The 21,219-nt window shown below is 38.4% G+C and overlaps 1 protein-coding gene and 1 non-coding gene across 2 annotated transcripts in view; both read left to right on the top strand.

Moving 5' to 3' along the window:
• The window catches only part of RAD51B (RAD51 paralog B), a 607,502-nt gene that overhangs the window by 208,261 nt on the left and 378,022 nt on the right, over window positions 1-21,219 (top strand). The window lies entirely within an intron of this gene.
• LOC122705929 lies at window positions 21,013-21,119 on the top strand. The gene has a single exon (XR_006344200.1). It is a non-coding gene; the product is annotated as a U6 spliceosomal RNA (small nuclear RNA).

The following is a 21,219-nucleotide window of genomic DNA, read 5'->3' as shown; positions in this document are numbered from 1 at the left end:
TTTGAAATTGTCTATAAATTTTTTTTAATATCATGATTAACAGAAGAACTATCTTAAAAAATAATCATATATAAATATAAATATTTATAAAGAATTTACTGCCTTATTATTTTAAAATGAAAAATAGAAAATAACCCAGATATTTCAGTGATTAAATATGTTATTGATAATTTATACAATATTATACAGTATTGGGCTTCCCTAGTGGCTCAGCTGTAAAGAATCCACCTACAATGCAGGAGACTCAGGTTTGATCCCTGGGTCGGGAAGATCCCCTGGAGAAGAAAATGGCAACCCACTCCAGTATTCTTGCCTAGCAAATTCCATGGACAGAGGAGCCTGGTGGTCTAGAATCCAGGGGGTCGCAAGAGTAGGACATGACTTGGTGACTAAACCACTACATGGGTGTTATTTTCTAAAGAGTGTTTTCTTCCTTTGACTTGGGGAGATCAATCTATTGACTTGCAATATATTCCAAAAGAATAATCAGAAATATAAAAAAGTATTCATTGTCATATTCATAGTAGTGAAATTTTGAAAGCAGCCTAATGTTATGAGAATTAAGGAGGATGATGGCTCAATAGGAGAAGATATAATGTTTGCAAATAATCTGTAATGGTATGAGGAAATATAATTAACATAAATAAGGGGGCATTTTATAAAATTCTATGTATAGTTGAGATTTCAAACTATGTTGATAATACCTGAAATAAAGTATGAGGGAGAATACAGAGAAATGTTCATTTTTCTGCTGGATTGATAATATAATAAATACTTTAAATATTCTTTTCACTTTTCCATTTTTCTAGAAAGACATATAATGTTTTCATTTTTATTTGTTTTGTTTTGGCCTAAGACAACAGAAATTTATTTTCTCACAGTTCTGGAGCCCAGAATTTCAAAATCACTGTCTTGGCAGGGTTGATTCCTTCTGGAAACTGAGAGAAAATTGGTTCCATGGTTTTCTCCCAGTGTTTGGTGACTGCAGGTAGTCCTCAGCATTCATGGTCTTGAGGCTTCTTAACTTCAGTCTCAGCTGTGTGGATACACCAAATTTTATTTATCCATTCATCACTTAATAGCCATGCAGGCTGTTTCTACTTTTTTGCTGTTATGAACAATGCTATTATGAGTATATGTATACAGGTTATTGTATGGACATGTGTCAGTTCCCTTGTGTTTTTACTTAGGGGTGGAAGGAATAGCTGAGTTGTTTGGTAATTCCTCAATTGTTACAAGCCTTTTGATTGATTCCCAGAGTTCTGGAGGAATTGATTTTGACAGTTTTGCTACCACTGGGTGTAATTGTCAATATTGGAAGGAAATATTGAGGGCAGTATTGGTTGTTTGAAACTGGGCTTCTATGTGTCAGTTTCCTTATGTCTAACTGAGATGATATATATAGGAAATATTCATTGGGTGTAGAAGTACTTTTTCATGCCTTTTCTTCACAAATAGAAGGAGCTGAAAGTAGTCTTTTTATTAGTAGTACTCATATCTTAATAGCTATAGATAGCAATCAACTATCTTATCCTCATGAGTATTTTATAGAGTGCCTTTACCAGACACAGGTAAGAATGAATGACTCATAAAATATTACATGTCAACTATATTTCAGTTTTAAAAAATGAGATGAATGAGCTAGAGAAGTTTAACCTGAGGGAGAGTTAATGTAAGTGAGTAATAGGGTGTTGCTCTTCAAAAAGCTGAAAAATTGGCACATGGAAAGCAGAATAAATCCAATTTCTATAGAAGACAGACTAGGACCAGTGGATCAAAGTTATAGGGATATAGATTTTTAGTTATTTCTAGAAAGGGACCTGACAATTAGAGCTGACTTCTTATGTTCAGAAGTAGTTAGCATGAGCTTCTTCTTAGGAGGTTGTCAAAATAATTCCTAATTGGGAGAAAGTTTGAACTAACCTATCTAGGGAACTTTCTTACTTGAATAATACATCTAGTATTTTTTTTTTTATGTGTTACAATTACTGTGAAATAAATTACTTGCCCCAGATTCTTGCTTAAGCAAACTTTAATTCATTTCTATTATTTATTACATGAAAGTGAGAATTTCCTTTGGAATATAAGGGACCTCTCAGAATTCAAGAAATAGTTGTACAGCTATACTTAAAAAAAGAAAAAAGAACTAAGATAGCTCTAAGAAACTCAGCAAAACCTTTGTTTTAATAGTCTGCCATTGACATGTTTAACTTCCCAATATCAGTGTGTGTGTGTGTGTGTGTGTGTGTGTGTGTGTGTACACGTGCATGTGCTGAGTTGTGTCCAACTCTTTGCGACCCCATGGACTGTAGCCCACCAGACTTCTCTGTCCGTGGGATTTTCTAGGCAAGAATACTGGAGTGGGTTACCATTTCCTTCTTCAGGGGATCTTCCCGACCCAGGGGTGGAACCTGCATCTCTTGTGTGGCCTGAATTGGCAGATGGATTCTTTATTGCTTGCTCCACCTGAGAAGCCCAAAACCAGTTTATGTGCCTCTAATTTCATATTCTCAAGTGAGACAGTCTGATTGCTTTGATTTGTGTTATGTCTACCTTTGATTCATTCAGCTATAGACCAGGAGTAAAAGTCAGGTAATAGAATGTTAAAATGGTGGTAGTCCTGGGCCTTATCCTCTGGATGGTAGTCAATAGCTCTAAGAGGAAAGATGGAGTAATCTGTGGACTAAACATGCCAAAAGATATTTATTACATTTCCCAAAATGTCAGTGGTAAAAATAGGGCTAGGATTTGGACTATTTAAGTCTATTTTGGACAAGTATTTATTATATAAATATTATATGCAAGGCACCATGCTAGGTGATGGACAGAATGTAGAAATGTAAGAAATAGTCCCTGCCATCAGTATTTATAATCATTCTGTCTAGTAGATTGTTTATTATTTAAGAGGTCATCTTGCTTAGGTTTCATTTTGGAAGGATTAACCTACTAATTATGTTAAAAGACTCCATGTAAACTGAAAAACGCTTCAAGTTGAATATTAAAACATTTGCTTTTTCTAGATATCCATACATGTGTTATTTGTGTAGGCCAATCCTAAAAGATGATCATAAGCTCAGACTCCAAAAACACAAACAAAACACCCAGTTTCTTCACATCAAAGAAAAAAATGAGTTGTATGTCTTACATTGCTAGGAATCTATCATATTAAAATGTGTGCCCATGCTCCTGTGTACATGAAGAGGAAGACTACAGATATTTTAAGGCTCTTTGAGCTACCCAGTATCTTTGATAATGTAGCATATATAACATGACATACACATGCTGCTGCTGCTGCTAAGTCGCTTCAGTCGTGTCCGACTCTGTGCGACCCCATAGACGGCAGCCCACCAGGCTCCCCCGTCCCTGGGATTCTCCAGGCAAGAACACTGGAGTGGGTTGCCATTTCCTTCTCCAATGCATGAAAATGAAAAGTGAAAGTGAGGTAGCTCAGTGATGTCGACTCTTCATGACCGCATTAACTGTAGCCTACCAGGCTCCTCCATCCATGGGATTTTCCAGGCAAGACTACTAGAGTGGGTTTCCATTTCCTTCTCCATGACATACACATATGGTGCAGATATTACCTGAAGGAGTATGTGTATTAATTATTTCTAGTTTTTATTTTCATTATTTTAAGGGTATGTATTCATTTCAGTTGAATGGCTAAGAATATTGTGTTACTTCCTATCTGTGTTTCAGCTGCCTTTAGGTTTGCAGTATGTGAAAGGTGTCATTTCTGGTTTGCATTCAGCTCTTATTCTATCAGTGGAATAGTTTATCAGTAGCAGATGATAGAGTGAAAATGTATGTGTACTCAGTCACTCAGTTCTGTCCCACTCTTCAACTCTTTGCAGTCCTATCGACTATAGCCTGCCAGGCTCCTCTGTCCACAGAATTTCCCAGGCAAAAATACTGGAGCAGGTTGCCATTTCCTACTCCAGGGGATCTTCCAGACCCAGGTGGATTCTTTACCATTGTGCCACCTGTGAAGCCCATGAAGTAAAAATAATGTAGCGTATATGTTAAATTCTAAGTCTTAGCCTCATTTATTTTCTAAATAAAGATGATGAAGATTTTCTAGGTGGAATGTCACATTAAAACCTTATAAAGATAATTAGTAGCAGACTTAGCAAATTGAATGTTTCCTGAAAGGTGAACTTTAGCTGTGATGTAAGAGGTACTGGATTTCCACTTGAGTAGGCCATTGGTTTTATTAAGACCCTATATTTAACTATATCTTGGTCTATTTAAAATCCTGGATTTATTTTAAATGGCTATCCAGATTTTCATGGTACATGCTATACCTTCTTCTGGGAATCTGTGTGGCCTTAGAACCTAACTAACTTCTCTATGGATATTTCTCAGGGACCATTTTTCCTAAAGAATCGTTTCATTTTTTGGATCTTAGTATGCATTTTAAAAGTTGTTTTCCAGTTTTTCATATATTGTTAACTCTCCACTCTGCCAGTACAATTTCAGGAAAGGAACACTTAAGTCACTGTGTTCAATTAAAGCTTCTGCAGATAAATTGTTACTTGCCCTACTTTTCAAGTTTCATGTGGTCTTGGAAAAATGTAGTCAAAATTGTAGTCTAAATGTAGCTTAGAATCGTATGGTTCCATTGATTTTTATATTTGTGACTGTTTAAAAAAAAATGTACATCAATCCTGCTGCTGCTGCTGCTGCTAAGTTGCTTCAGTCATGCCTGACTCTGTGCGACCCCATAGACGGCAGCCCACCAGGCTCCTCTGTCCCTGGGATTCTCCAGGCAGGAACACTGGAATGGGTTGCCATTTCCTTCTCCAATGCATGAAAAGTGAAAAGTGAAAGTGAAGTCACTAACTTGTGTCCGACTCTTAGCGACCCCATGGACTGCAGCCTACCAGGCTCCTCTCCGTTCATGGGATTTTCCAGGCAAGAGTACTGGAGTGGGTTGCCATTGCCTTCTCAATAGTAATGTTTAGCTCTTACTTCTGCCTAAACTCTGATATGTTCAAGAAAGTGGAGGGTGTCATAGTAGTATTTCCTTTATAGTTGTAGCATAGAATATTACTATCAGTATAAGTAAATATTTGAGAATTAGAATGAGCCTGCCTATCTCAATGGAATCTAAAACTTTCAGTTGATTTTTGCTTTGTCACTGCTGCACCCAGTGCTATTTGAATATTTAATCAAAATGCATTAACAATATAAAAGGCAAAAAGACAGAAGTTTTTTTAATGTGTACATATTTTTTTCTCATTTCCCATGACATTAGACTACATCTGTGCCATCTATTTAAAGTGAATTTTGTTTACCCCTGTTTCCAAAAAGATTTCAGCTGTGTTTCTCCCTCTGTCTCTCCATCACCCCTGCCCCTCTTCCTTACACACATAAACACCCTCCTAGACATCAAGGACCCTGTCTTTTCTCCCTTTCTCCCCACCTCTTTTGCTGCTGTTCAGTCACTAAGCAATGTCTGACCCTTTGTCACCCCATGGATTGCAGCATACCAGGCTTCCTTGTCCTTCACTATCTCCCTGAGTTTGCTCAAATTTATGTCCATTGAGTCAGTGATTCTATCTAACCTTCTCATTTTCTGCCGTCCCCTTCTCCTCTGGCCCTCTATCTTTCCCAGAATCAGGGTCTTTTCCAATGAGTTGGCTCTTTGCATCAGGTAGCCAAAGTATTGGAGCTTCAAGTTCAGCATCAGTCCTTCCAATGAATTCAGAGTTGATTTCCTTTAGGAGTGATTTATTTGATCTCCCTGGCTAAAATAATATTCTGTATGCATGAACATGATCATTGCATATTATGTTGTGATTATTAAGTAGTTCACAACTTTCTTGAAGGACAGATACGAAGAACAAACGGGTCCTTCTTTCAAAGGAAAGATGAAAACACGGCTTCCTGCGACTTAACCTTACTGTTCTCACTCAGTTACTTCTGTAAACCTGTACCTTTCCCCCTCCACACTGTGGACTTTTCTGCTTCATGCCTGATTTTCTTATTTGCAAAATAAGAATAAAAACAGTTCCTTCCCATTTACTTCACAGAGATTTAAAGGAATGGGCTATGTTCCTTCCCCAGATGTAGCAATTTAATCTTATTTGTATATTTTCTGTCTGTTCTTTTCTTCCATAATGTCCAGTTGTATATATATTTTCCATTCTTTTATTTACATTCTTTTCTTTCTCTGGGGTTTTTCAAAATCAAAGCATGTTAAGCACATTTCACAATGTACTTGAGTACTCAAGATACTTTTCAGACATGGGAGATGTTTGAATAGCTGCATTTGTTTTGGAGTGTCTGTCAAAACCCAGGCCCCGGACCATTGAAGAGTACAATAAGGCGGAGTGTCCCCAGCCTGAAGTGTTGATCAGTTCCAAGGTGAGTGTTTTAGCCTTTTCTGAAAACCGCTCTGGTCTTCTCAGTTACCTTCTTTTCTTTTCACCTAGATGATCATTTATGAAACAATGGCATGATTGAGGGTTGAGTTTGCTCTCTTCAAGAGCATTAGCTGAGAAGTCTGATTTCTCATCTGAAGAACAGATGTTTTATCACAGTCCTCAACGCTTATGTGCCTGGTCAGCTTGGTATTGATAGAGAAAAAGAAAAAGGTTTGTAGTCAGTATCTGGTATCGCTATCAATTACAGATAAACTATTAACAGTTAAATTACAACATAATTATTATTTTTGAATAATAGGGCATTGAAACTTAGACCTAAACTATTAATTGATGGAATTTCACTAAAGGTTAGTGTCAGAATAATGGCTTCCATTTATAAGGCTGTGCAGAAATCCTGGCCTTGATATGATTTATGAATTCCAGTGGGATCAAACTCTTAGTTGAAAACCCTAAGTTTTTAGCACTAACATGACCTGGAAACAATGATCTTAGATTTTGAAGTCAGGAGTTAACAATTACAAGTCTCTATCACTTTATTATGGCTCTTTAAAAAATAAAAAAAAATTTTTTTTCTTAAATTTGCCCTATAATGAGATCCCTAAAGGATATTATTATTTAGTACTCTTTCAGTACAAAATAGTGTCCTCCAGAGATCGCAGGTTTTGGGTTGGTATAACTGATAATGAATTTTTTGTCTTCTGTTAGAAGGTGACCAAAGATTCAAATGCTTCTTGAATCTGCTCCTAGAATATGTGAGCAGGGCTGTGGTCCCAGTTTCATGGAACATCCTAAACTTTCTTTTAGCTGTGGCCCCAGGATGTGTGTCCAGATCATACAGTCACATCATGAAATGATTGTTGTTGTTTAGTCACTAAGTTCGTGCCTGACTCTTTGTGATCCCGCGGACTGCAGCACACCAGGCTCTTCTGTGCTCCACTGTCTCCCAGAATTTGCTCAAATTCATTTCCATTGAGTCTGTGATGCTATCTAACCATCTCAACCTCTGCCCCTACTTCTCCTTTGCCTTCAGTCTTTGCCAGCATCAGAGTCTTTTCCAGTTAGTTGACTCTGCATCAGGTGGCCAAAGTATTGGAGCTTCAGCAAGAGTTTTTCTAATGAATATTCAGGGTTCATTTCCTTTAGGATTGACTGTATTGACCTGGCAATCCAAGGGACCCTTGAGAGTCTTCTTCAGCACCAGAGTTGGAAATACAGTTGTTGTTTTTTTTTTTTTAGAAAGAGAGGAGCTAGGACAAAATTTTAGTTTTTGGCAGTTAAATTTGGAACCACCTGTGTCAAACATTTTTCTGTATTTATGTGTATTTCTTAATGATAGACAAATAAATTAGGCAAAAACATCTCATTTTTTTTCTTTTCCATAATTTAGGAAAATGAGCTTTATCAGTATTCACTAATTGAATCTTAATGCTGCCTCTTTTTCATTGCAAGTACATTGACTTGAAGAGAAAGTTATTGAAGAAAAAGCTGCCATCGATTTTGTTGTTGTTGTTGTTAATTACTGTTTTGTTTGGGCTTCCTCGATGGTGCTAGCAGTAAAGAGCCTGCTTCCCAATGCAGAACACGTAAGAGATGAGAGCTTAATCGCTGGGTCAGTAACGTCCCCGGGAGGAGGGCATGGCAACCCAGTCCCCTATTCTTTCTTGAAGAATCCCACGGACAGAGAAGTCTGGCAGGCTACAGTCCATAGGGGTAACGAAGAGTCAAACACGACTGAAGAGACTGAGCAGGTACTGTTTTGTGAGGAGTTCTTACCAGTGCTGTGTTCATAGAGTGTTGAGGTACACATTGACAATATATTAACAGAATTTACTGATTTAGAGAGTAATAAGTAATCTTTCCCCTGATGGACAATCATGCATTGTTTTGGCAAATTAGATTTTAAATTTCAGTTGTATTATTTTCGAATAGGAAATACATTCACCTGGTTCTTGATTCCAGAGCTACACAGCTACACAGCAGTCTGTAGGAAGAAGTGTTCTTCTCATTCTTTCCCCCAAGTCACCGTATTAGTCTCTCTGAAGTACAGTTTCTGTTAACTAGTTTCCTTTGTTTCTTTCCGTAAATATTTTATACATATAGAAGATATACATATATGTGTATGTATATATGTATACTATTTGTAACAAAAGAATTTTCCTTTTCACATAAATGCTTAGTACTATTTCTCATGTTGCTTAGTTTCACTTAACAGTGTATCTTGAAAATAATTTCATGTTGGTCTATAAAAAGCTTTCTTATTCTTGTGGCCTCATGGTATCTATTATATGAGTGGATGGTAGTCTTATTTAATGTAGGCCCCTACTAATGAACATTTAGGTTGTTGCCAATCTTTTATTTTTTATTAACAATGATTAATATTGCTTTCTCCTTATTTTTCATTTTTAATTCATTTCCTGCTTTTGTCAGGGTCTATATATTAGTACCAAGAACTGAGAAGTATTTATTTGTATATAGACATTCAGGTAAATGTACACACTGCTAAGCTATATAGTTCTAGTCTCCTTCCCCAGAGTACTCACCTACAATAAAACCTATTTATTTGGATTCATATGCTATACAAGTGCTGAGTCACTGCACCTATTGGCAAACTAGAAACTTCCAGTTACTAATCTGTGATTTCGATTACTATGCCATATTCCATGTTGCAGTGACAGGCAACAACCCTTATTTGGTGAGAGTCAAATAGCCTTAAGTAAAACTGTATCATTGATAAGATAGGGTTAAGAAAATGGGAACTGTCTAGGCTCTTAGGGTGAGATGAGTTTAGAAGATCAGAGCAGTTGTACTCTTTGATTTCAGGGTTTCCATACATTATTTCAGCCTACATCAGATAATTCTGCTAGGGCCACAGCTGGGACATTTGATGGTCAGAACTCTTAAGGTACTAATGTGTGTTTAGTTGCTCAGTCGTGTCAGACTCTTTGCGAACCCATGAACTATACATGGTGTTTTCCAGGCAGGAGTGCTGGAGTGGGTTGCCATTTCCTTCTCCGAGTTATCTTCTTGACCCAGGGGTCAGGATCTTGTGTCTCTTGCATTGGCAGGTGGATTCTTTACTGCTGCGCCACCTGGAGAGCCCCTGAGATAGTAATCAGATGTAGTAATTAGATAGCAAATCATTGAGCAGGTTTGTTGACCTATGGCAAGTTACTCTAAATCGTTACAATATCATATAAAGTACAAAAAGAATATTGTCACAGCAAGCAATGGAGGTTTTAGTATTTAATCACTAGATTGAACCAGTTTTCCCCTAAATTTTTCACTTTTTCACTCAATGAATCATAACTGCAGTTCTCTTAGCTTACTCTGATTTTGTGCAGAAAACATCACTTCTTTAAAAAAATGTATCTGGGAAGGACAATAGAAATAAAGTCATTAGGATTGTTATATATTGGTATTGATTTGATGGTTACTTGGCTATATAAATAAAGAGAAAACAGATAAAATTCTATATTTTAAAAGTCTGTGGAAGTAAATAAATTTTTTATTGGATCCTGATTATTTTCCATTAATGTATCTCAGTGACATATATGTATTAAATAGACTTAGCCTCTTGAACCCTTCTTTCCCTCTGTTTGGTAGCTCCCTTTCCCCTCTCTTTTTTCCATTTCTTGCTTTTCTTCAGATAATTGGGGACTTTGTGTTGCAGCATTTGCTGCTATCAGTCATGCCAGGAAATCTTCTTCTGCACCAGAAATGCTGTGAGATGTTTTAAGCAAGACAGAAAAAAAAGAGAGAGAGCCGGGAGGAGAGAGAGAGGAGGAAGGGGGGTGATGGGGGATGGGGATGGGAAGGAGCGGGAGAGAAACAGTGTCTAGCGTCATTGTGCGGGTGGTTTTTTCCTCTTTCAGTGAAGCTGCAGATTCTGTTTGGCTCTGGCTCAGCTGCTCTTTGGGCATAACTGAAGAAGGGGGTCGGAAAGGGGGAGAAGGCAATTAAAACCTTGAATACTGTAAAAGCCCTTCTAATTAAGTGGTGAGGATGGAAAAATAAAATTCCTTCTTAGGCTTTATTTCCGTTCTCCCTTTAAAAGTCTGCTGAGGGATTGAAGTTCATGTCCCTTAGAAGAGATAAAGTTCAAAATAACAACTCTGGAAAGAAAAAGTTTTCATGAACTTTTCAAATAAAGCCATCTTTATCTGATTTCCTGGGGCCCCCCTCACCTCGATCCTCCTCCCCACCCCCACTGTCACTGCAGCCTGAAGCACCCAATTCTCTGGAGTATTGCAGGAGACAGTTCAAGTAGCTCGCTGCCCCACTTCCTTTGTGCAGGTTGCTTTTGGTCCTTGCTGGGAAATGTTCTGAAAACTGAACCGGCCATGAAACACAAAGGCTGACCTATGTCTTCCCTCCCGGTAACCACTGTGCGATTTGTTCCCACTCCTGTTCAGGACTCATTAGTTCCTCGGAACAGAAAAGGTTGTTCCCCTGGAATAAAAGGAATGGGCTGGGCTCAGAGTCCTCTTTCACCTTTTCCTGTGTTTTATTTGGGTGCTCTCACAGCCCCCTACCTTCATTAGTGACCTGGTGCGGGGGGTGGGGTGGGGGGCGCGGTGGGTTGGCACAGTGCTGAGACCAGCTTTTGCTGGTTCCCTGGGTGTATCGGAGATCTCAGAACTCAATACCTTACTGTGAAAAGAAAATACTCTGCTTCAGACGACCTTTGCATGGAACAAAGCCATACGTCCCAATCTGCCTGGGCCTCTCAAATTGCCATCCCTGCCAAGAGCCCTTCTTGCATTTTGCACATGCCCTTCACCCCCAACTTCCCCCTTCCCCCACCCTTCCTCTGACTGTGGTTCTTTAGGTTGCCTCTGTATCAGGTAGATGTTTATGTGTGTGTGAACATGCAGGCTTTATGTGAAGACCTTGTGTATTTAAAACACAGTTCAGGGTGGTAGTTTCTTGGAAGAGCAGTAAGCAGCAGATATTTCTGGGCTTTTACACCCCAAGTGCAGACTTCCCAGGTGGTGCTAGTGGTAAAGACTCTGCCTGCCAATGCTGGGGTTGCAAAAGACATGGTTTCTGATCTCTGGATGGGGAAGATCCCCTGGAGGAGGAAATGGCAACCCATTCTAGTATTCTTGCCTGGAAAATTCGATGGACAGAGGAGACTGGTGGACTGCAGTCAATGGGGTCACAAAGAGTTGGACACAACTGAGTGAGTGAACAGACACACACACACCCCAAGTGATATCATTTCAGATTCAGATAGGAAATTTGGGAAAGTATGTGAAAACTTAAGAGATGCTCTAGAAAACTGAGTTACATATTTATAATTCAAGTTGTTTTCCCTAATTTTCCGGAGTGACCCAATTATTGTCTTTTTTAAAACCCAGTCTCCTGGAGATCTCTCCCTGATGCCAGAGCCACATGTATGCATGTGTGTAATAATGTGAGACACTAACATGTACAGTGTCCATCAAACTTATCTTTAAAGCCCTTGGAGTACTCAGAGTATTGTGTTTGTTCAATTCCCAGTGTTGACATGCTATAATTCTTGGAAACACATTACTGTACTTACTTTAAGGCATTGTGGGAAACTAAAACTAAGGGACTTTTTGTTATTAAATGACCATTAGAGTCTAGAACTCAGCTTTCTTATCCATTGATTGTTATCACATCATCACTGCAACAACAAGGTAAGATTTGCAGTTCTAATGTGCTTAGTCGCTCAGTCGTGTCTGACTCTTTCTGAGCTCATGGACTGCAGCCTACCAGGCTTCTCTGTCCATGGTCTCCTCCAGGCACTGGAGTGGGTTGCCACTCCAGTGGCAGAAGATTCTCTTCTCCAGAGGATCTTCCCAACCCAGGGATCAAACCCAGGTCTCCTGCATTGCAAACAGATTCTTTATCGTGTGAGCTACAGGGAAATTCTAATAAATTGTTCTAAATCTCAAAGTTCATTATTTCATTTCAATGATAATATTCAGATTGTATGAGATATTTAGGGCCTTTGTTTATAGAGTATTCAGTAATTTAAGAAAAATTTCTTTGAGTCCGTAGGAAAATAATATACATGTGCAAATATGATGTGCTATTTTTGTTTTGTATTTCAGGTTTACAGACATGCTCTAATTTTCTACAGGAAGTTTATGATAGACTCTTTGTTTGAAAAATCTATAGAAATAGAAATATTTTCATAGTTTGGGTCTACATGATTTTATATTGCATAAAAAATTGGATTACCTCTTCCTTCCTGCTACCACAGACAGCAATGTAGAGCATCTTTGAACTCTCCAGGGTTTGTACTTGGGAGTAGGCTTGCAGGGTAATCAAGAACACACGTTCTGAACATCCCTAAGTACTGCCAGGTTGCTTCCTGGAAAGGCTGCCTTAATCTGTGTCCCACCAACAGGAGATGACTGCTCCTGCTTCCCACATCCTTGTGAAGATTTGCTATATTTAGACTTCATCATTTTTCCAAACTGATGGGTGTAGAGTGATATTTCATTTTAATTTGCCTTTCTCTGATTGCTAGTGAAGTTGACTAGTTAGTTATTTGGGTTTTTACTATCATGACTTGATTTAAGGTTTCATGTTGATGTAGACCTTAATTTTGAGTTTGGCAAATATATTCAAAATTATGTATATTTTGATCTTACAGTTTATGCTGTTAGGATTCAAGACCATGGGTTACCCTCTGATGTTTTTTTCTGTTAGCCACACTACTTTTAAGCTTTAATTCATCTAGATGTCACTTTTGGTTATAGCAGCATTGTTTTAGGTAGCAGATTCATACTTTGGAACATGATACAGCAGTTTGGTATGAACTCAAGGGCCATATTGCATCATGGATGCAGTCTGAAAAGAGGATTCAGTGAAAAAAAAGATGGCTATGGATGCATAGTATATTATCACTTATGAAAAAATTTAAACATGTATATACAGAAGCTGGAGCAGGAAATAGCAACCCATTCCAGTATTCTTGCCTGGAAAATTCCATGGATAGAGGGGCCTGGTGGGCTATGGTTCATTGGGTCGCAAAGAGTTGGACACTACTGAGCAAGTGAGCGCACACACAAGACAGTACTTATATTTTCCAAATAAACAGTCCATATCCAAAGATCGTCACCAGACAGTTAAGTGTTTGTTTATGTAGGAGTAGGAGAGAATGGGAATTATAGATAAAGGGGAAAAAAACAAATAAATTAATAAATTAAAATAGACCAAGAGAGGGGCCTTGCATAGATAGTATATTCTGGACTGCGAAGTATGATTAACTCAGTGATTTGGGGACAGGGTGAGGTAATCAGAAAAGTAGACTAGGTGACCAGCTAAAAGAGGTTAATTGAAGGAAAATAAAAATAAAGTATTTTAATTGTTATAATTCGTAAGTAAGATGCCTGTAAGGAAAAAAAATGCTCTTAAGTAACTACATCTGGTTGTGGGCATTTCTTCTTCTTCTTTTTTTTTTTTTCTTGCTTTTAAAGTTTGTGTGGGAGAAACAAATTTTTCTTATTATTCCTTAGGTGAAGATATCTCTAAGAAAGAAAGCAGATGTTTCTTTTCAAGTGCATGTGTACACCTGCCATAAGACAAAATGAGTAGTTACCACTGAGAACAGGCCCTGGTTATATTTTATGTTGCTTGTTAAATTAAAAATTTTTTTCCTGGCAAGTATAGGTTTATAATTAAGTCATTTATCATAAGTGTTCTTTTGACTGCAACTTAAGTTTGATGACATGCAGAAGTGATATGTGGGTGGTTACTTGGAAATTAGATGAATGAATTATTTTACTGGCCTTTATCATTTGATGTGTTGATCTTCCTATTTATAACAAACACTTAACACTGATTAATTATTTGCAACTGAAAAAGTAAAAAACATCTTAGTCTGGAACTGTGTTCTTGTTTCCAGCCCACCGAGACCTGAGGAGTGTGCTACACCCCATTAATAGATAATAGATATACACCCCATATAATAATATGGTGCTCTCGGCACCATACTCAATTCTTTTACAGTGTGAGGAAGTCTTCCACTGTCAGATATAGATTCCATGCTTCCCTTGCCTCAATATCATATATTCTCCTTTTTTTGCTATACTGGTTCTGTTGGTACTCTGCCCCATGCCCCCTCATTTATTTTGTGTCCACATACTCAGCACTATACTAGCACTTTATATTTTTTTTATCTCATTTATTCCTCATTACAAGTCACATACTATATAGAGGAAACAGACTCAGAAAGTAGATGTGATTTTTCTAGGGTCATACAGTCATCAATAGCAGAACAAAGATTTGAAGCCAAGCATAACTCCAAAACTCGCCTCTTTTTCAGCTTGACTGCATTATATTTTTCATGGGCTACCTTCAAAATTCATTCAAAATTCATATTTGTGTAGAGTGTGGTATCTTCATTAGGCTCCTTAATTTTGAAAGAGAACATTAATAATCCTTTCCTCTGTTCCCACTGTTGCTAAAAGAGGTGGACACCTTTAAGTTGCATCATAGAGAATCTATATTCAGGTTCCCTTTACAAATTAGAATTTTGAACTCTCTACTATTCTAGTTGGTCAAAAATCTGCTTGTAGAAGATTGGCCTTCAATGATTGATGTTGTCATGAAATTCACTCTTCCATAAGTAATGGAGTTTTTGAAGAGGCCCTGACTACATCACACCCAATCATCTTTAAGATGACCTGGAGATGAAATTCCTCAAGCCTCTGGGTCAGGAAACACTGCTTGATTTTCTTTAAAAAAATCAAATCTTAAAAAAAAAAAATCTTGTGGCTATTACGAATTATATTTGATTATATTTTCTTCTTTGAGTACCTTAGAGCCAAATTTGCACATAATTTCTAATAGCTGTGGAGAAATAAACAATGTGCATTTGTGTGCTAATCTTACTCTTAGCATTATTACACCTAGCATTATTTCTCTGTGTTCCTCTTTGATCTTATGTTTCTTTTTCTTTGTGGCCCCATGGACTGTAGCCCACCAGGCTCCTCTGTCCGTGGAATTCTCCAGGCAAGAATACTGGAGTGGGTAGCCATTTCCTTCTCCAGGGGATCTTCTGAACCAGGGATCGAACCCGGGTCTCCTTCATTGCAGGCAGAATCTTTACCATCTGAGACACTAGGGAAGTCCTTATTTATTTGTATTAAGTGCATTTTCATTTGTTGTTGTTGTTTAGTTATAAAGTCGTGTCTGACTCTGTGACCCCGTGAGCTGCAGCATGCCAGGCTTCCCTGTCTTTGACTATCTCCTGGAGTTTGCCCAAACTCATATCATTGAGTTGATGATGCCATCCAAGCATCTCATCCTCTATCATCCTCTTCTCCTCCTGCCTTCAATCTTTCCCAGCATCTGGGTCTTTTCCAGTAAGTTGGCTCTTTGCATCAGGTGGCCAAAGTATTGGAGCTTCTGCTTCAGCATCAGTCCTTCCAACGAATATTCAGTGTTAATTTCCTTGCTGATCTCCTTGCTGTCCACGGGATAGTTTATTTTCATAAATTGTCACAAGTCATTTCACTGTGTGGAATATAAATATACAATATCATGTGTAAATTTTCCTGATTTGACAGTTCAGTCACATTCCTACTAGGAAATGTCATGTGCTCATCTTTCATGTTTGTTTCCTCCATCTTTCATCTCCTAATTTTCCTTTGTTTATTAGGGATTTCTCCCTTGATTAACAGATTAGTAGAATTTCAGTGGTGTTTCTCATTGTTGAGTGTCTACACAAGGAGTTATTTTTTTTAGAAAAATTAATCTTGTAATTTGTATTTCTCTAAGTCCATGTTTTTAGTAAAAGTATAATTTTTTATGGAAAAAATAAATTTAACTAATTTGATTTTGTTTTCATCTGAGGATAGGAATAGGGAAGTTTGGAATCTCAGAGCAGTGCCATTATATAAGGTTTGGAGAGTTTATATAGAATGAAATGATTTTTCAACTTATTATAATGAAGGCAATGAATTTTCTGTCTATTGCTTACTGGACATCTCTAATTGGATGTTCAGCTGCTATTTCAGATTGTCTGGAACTTCACATCTAATTCCCCTCCCCAATGAAGTTACCTCCACCATTTCTGCCTTACCATTCCTCATTGCATTTCCTAATTTGGTGACTGGTATCACTTTGTACCTCGTCACCCAAATCATGTATGTGGCAGTCATATTAGACTCCTCTAAGCAGTCACTCAGCTTCCCTGGTGGCTCAGTGGTAAAGAATCTGCCTGCCAATGCAGAAGACACAGGAGACCTGGGTTCGATCCCTGGGTTGGGAAGATCCCCTGGAGAAGGAAATGGCAATCCACTCCAGTACTTTTGCCTGGGAAATCCCATGGGCAGAGGAGGCTGGTGGCCTACAGTCCATGGGGTTACAAAAAGTCTGACACAACTTAGTGACTAAATAATAACAGTCAGTCACTCAGTTCTTTATATTTACTTATTTCACAGCGTTTAAGCTGGCCCTTTTCCAGTCTCATTGCTTTTTACTGATTCCAGTGCCTTGCCCAGAGCCTTTCCTAGGCAGGCACTCCAAATTGTTGGTTGAAAAAATGAAGAAATGGCTGAATGGATGCAGGAAGGAATTGTCTTCATTTCATTTCTCCACTCTGGACTACTGCAAGATCCTATCTTTGTGCCTCTATCCTGGCCCCTCCTCATGTCCTCAGAGTGATAACCCTAAAATGCAAATCAGATCCTGTCACTCTTCTGTTTAAAACCTCCAACCACTTCTTTAGCTTCCAGGATTAGGTTTAGTTTAGGATCAGAGCCGTACATGCTAAGTCCCCCGTGTCTTTATCATTTACCTCCTGCATTTCTCTCTACTGGTACCTTTATCATGTGGCTGCATGTTCCACCTCCTTCCACATGCTCCTTCATTCTGAAGAATCGAAGTGTAGCTTCACTGGAGAACTTGACTGACTCTGCCAAGTCTGAGTTAAATGCTTTTTCTCATTGCCCTCATATTCCTTTATTCACAGCACATGGCTCATCTCACATTAAACTGTTATCATGACTTCCTTATCTAGGGGCCTTTAAGTGTTTTTTTTTTTTCTGTTTTAATTTGGCTGCATTGGGTCTTAGTTGTGGCAGTTAGGATATTTGATCTTCGTTGCAGTATATGGGATCTAGTTCCCTGACCAGGGTCGAACTCAGGCCTTCTGCATTCGGAGCAGGGAGTCTTAGCCACTGAACCACTAGGGAAGTCCCTAGGGGCCTTTTCTTAACCTGGGTTCTTTACTCCTAGACAGTATCCAACATGTAGCGAATAACCAGTAATTGAGTGAGTGACTGACTGAATATGAAATAGAAAAAATCTGTAGGCTATAATCCAATCTCTTTATTCAGTAACTATTTATTGAGTCCTTACTAAGTTTCAGATGTTGGTTGAGAGGCTGGGATTACTGCAGTGAACAATTACTACACAGACAATTATAAAATTAGCAAATAGATGTATAGTGTTGGGTAGTGTTAAGTGCTATAAGGAAAATGAAGAAGGAAGGACACAGAAATTCTAGAGTGTACAGTCAAGCAAGACATGTTTGGAGAGGAAACCTTTGAGCAGAGACCTGAATGTGGCTCCGGTGGTGCTGTGGGAGAGGGGGGGTTCTGGGCAAAGATAATAACTTTCCTGAGCACTTATCATGTTCCAGGCCCTACTCTGGGGGCCCTGGGGAAAGCAATGAACAACACTCGTAAACATCAGCACCGTTTATTATTTAATGGTGAAGTCTATTCTTTTTCAATATTACATATCATACCATTCTTTAATTGCTTGATTTTCTGAAATTGAAAAATTCTACTATGGGGAAGTCCCTTTTTTCTCCCTAACTGCTTTTCGTTTTTCTTCAGCAGAAGAACCTCTAGATTTTTACTACCTAGGGAGTCCTAACAGTAGGATACTGATTCAGGGGACAGACCCTCAATCTAGCCATATTTAATTATGGTGTTCAGGAATGTGTGAAAGTGTCTTAAGCTTTTATGTCTTTGAGTTGACACAAATTGTGGATGTACATACAATTCCCTTTCCATGACTAGATATAAATACCCCCATTTCCTTTTTCTAGACTCCCAATCTAGCCTACAATCCTGGGTAAAACATTTTTAGATCCTTTTGAGTCACTAAAACAAGAAATCACAATTTTTTAAAAAAAGTGGAGTATAGATAATTTACAATGTGATGTTAGTTTCAGATGTACAACATAGTGCTTAATTATTTTTATAGACTGTACTCTTTTACAGTTATTACAAAATAATGATGGTTCAGCAGATAAAGAATCTGCCTGCAGGGCAGGAGACACCAGAGGTACAAGTTTGATCCCTGGGTTGAGAAGATCCCCTGGAGGAGGAAATGGCAACCCATTCTAGTATTCTTGCCTGAAAAAAATCCCATGGACAGAGGAGCCTGGTGGGCTACAGTCCAGAGGGTCGCAAAGAGTCAGACACAACTGAGCGACTCAGCACACACACACACACACACACACACACACACACACACACACACACACGAGTCTGTTTCCTTGAGCTGTACTCTATCTCCTGGTTGCTTCTTTGTTTTACACATAGTGGCTCTTTAGTACCCCTATCTCGCCCATCCGTACTTCTCTCTCCTCACTGGAAAACACCAGCTTGTTCTCTGTATGTCAGAAATCATAGTTGTGGATGCCATTCCTTACCTTGTCACTTGCCTGCTTCGTAAGTTAAATCTGCTCTGTGGCAGTTTCCCATTGGTAAGCAGGGCACCCTTCCAGTTAAGCTGTAAACAATCTCTCTTTAAATAAGCCCCCATGCCCTTGAAGAATAGGAGCTGTAGAAGTGGAGCGTCCAAATAGGAAAAAAGAAAGAACATTCCTAAGAAAACTGTGTAAATTTGCAGATTCGTTGTCCCCTGGTTGCAGCTGACAGGTGGAGTGACAACCCAACTAAATAACACTAGGGCCATTGTGATAGGAGGGAACTTAATATTGTTATTGTTCCGCTTGGATGAAGTTTGTGTGAGGCCATGCCAGCTCTTGTATTGAGAACACCCAGTCGAGCGGAAGAGTCTTTGGTTTCTGCGTTTAGAGCTGCCCAACAACTGAGGAAAACCGATTAAATCTGGAAGGTGGCAGCTCACTCGACAGGCTTCTCCGGGCACCCTTGAGGAGAATCAAAGATAAATAAATACCACGTTTTATGAGAGGAGTGTGGGGTGAGAGGGGGTGCCTGGACAGGAGCTAAAATTTCAAAGGGTGGGGGACGGTCTCACTGACTTTCTTCCTGATCACACTCTTGTCTTATGACCTCGTTCATGCTCGGATTAGAGCCAGTCTTGTAAACATGTGTGAGTTTGATGGGGAAGAAAGGAGATAAAAGTGTATTTCCAACAACCTCAACTGTAGAGGCAAAATGTTCAAATACAAATTTCTTTTAAAAATGGCATATTGGGTGCTTGTTTGCCTGTGGAATGTGTAAAAATTCTGGCCTGTTACGCAGAGATTTATTTTTGAAAGTCTGTAATTTTTTTCAGGGAAAGTTTATGGACTTTCAATATGGCCCATGTTCCAAGTTCAGTAAATTACCTCAAGGCCAGGTGGCACTCTGATTCTCTGTTTCCTGGGTTTGGGCCTTGGTCCCTCATCCTTCCATTGTGCCCTACTTTTTTTTGAAAATCTTAATGAATAATTTTTCACTTGAGTTTGACCTACCTCAGAGGGCTATGAATATTTATTTAATTGGCTAAAAATAATTCATTATTTTCATAGACTTATAGAGCTTTAGAGATCATTTGGCCCACCCCTCCCATTTTGTAAAGAGAAACAGAAGTCCAGAGAAGTCAGGTGGCTTGCCTAGGGAAAGTCAGATGGCAAGTATAGACTGAAGGACTTTACCCAGATTCTGACACACCCAGTACTTTTTTTATCCCACTATGTCTTTTGAGCTGCTTAGGGTTCAATATTACAGACAGTGGAAAGAACTATAGCAGTTTACTTTATTGATTTATAAAAAATAATTAATGAAATAATTACAGGAATTTTCATATAATTCAGAACCTCGTATTCAGTCTCTTTTTTCCTTCAAACCTTTTCTGAGAGCAACTGTGAGAAATAGATATCCACATTGAGTTTTAATTTGTTGGGTTTTCCTTTCTGCTGTGGTGAATATGGTAATTAAAAAAATTAAATGAAGTAGCACAAAGTTAAGCAAATAGCAGGTGAAGAACAAAACCAAAGGTGTTAATTACTATTAAGTGCCAATAGCTGAGATTCTTAACTATGACTCCTGTGAATATAGTTTGAATTGCTGTGACTATTGTTAAAACATTTTATGTTTCCACAACTTATAATACTTTGTCATTCTCATTCTTTTTTCCCAGTGTGCAAAGTTGACTTAAAATACTAGTACAGATTGAGGAAGGATAGCTTTTTTAAGATTTTCTAGGAAGATAGGGGTCCTTGCCTGAACTAGAATAAAGGAGAAAAAAATATATTATTGACTACTTCTGACAGACCACTTCAGAGAACAAGTTTTTAAAAAATTAATTAAAAAAGGCATTAGTATCAAATAATCCCTCAAAAGAAAAGTGCTTTACAGATGAAAAATACTCCTGTAAAAATGTAGGGAATTTTGCAGGTTCAGTATATTTTGTTCCCTCTTAGAAGTGATAGCTGGTGCTCGCTTCGGCAGCACATATACTGAAATTGGAACGATACAGAGAAGATTAGCATGGCCCCTGCGCAAGGATGACACGCAAATTCGCGAAGCATTCCATATTTTTCCAACTAATAAAAATAAATGGGGAAAAAAAAAAGAAGTGATAGTTGACATTTGTTAATATTAGTTATCAGTGCTACTAGTTCTCAGTATTAGCTGTGACT

Source organism: Cervus elaphus, chromosome 12, assembly GCF_910594005.1.
Source record: "Cervus elaphus chromosome 12, mCerEla1.1, whole genome shotgun sequence".
NCBI lineage: Eukaryota > Metazoa > Chordata > Mammalia > Artiodactyla > Cervidae > Cervus > Cervus elaphus.
Note: the sequence above shows the minus strand (reverse complement) of the source record. Positions and strands in the feature narration are given on the sequence as shown.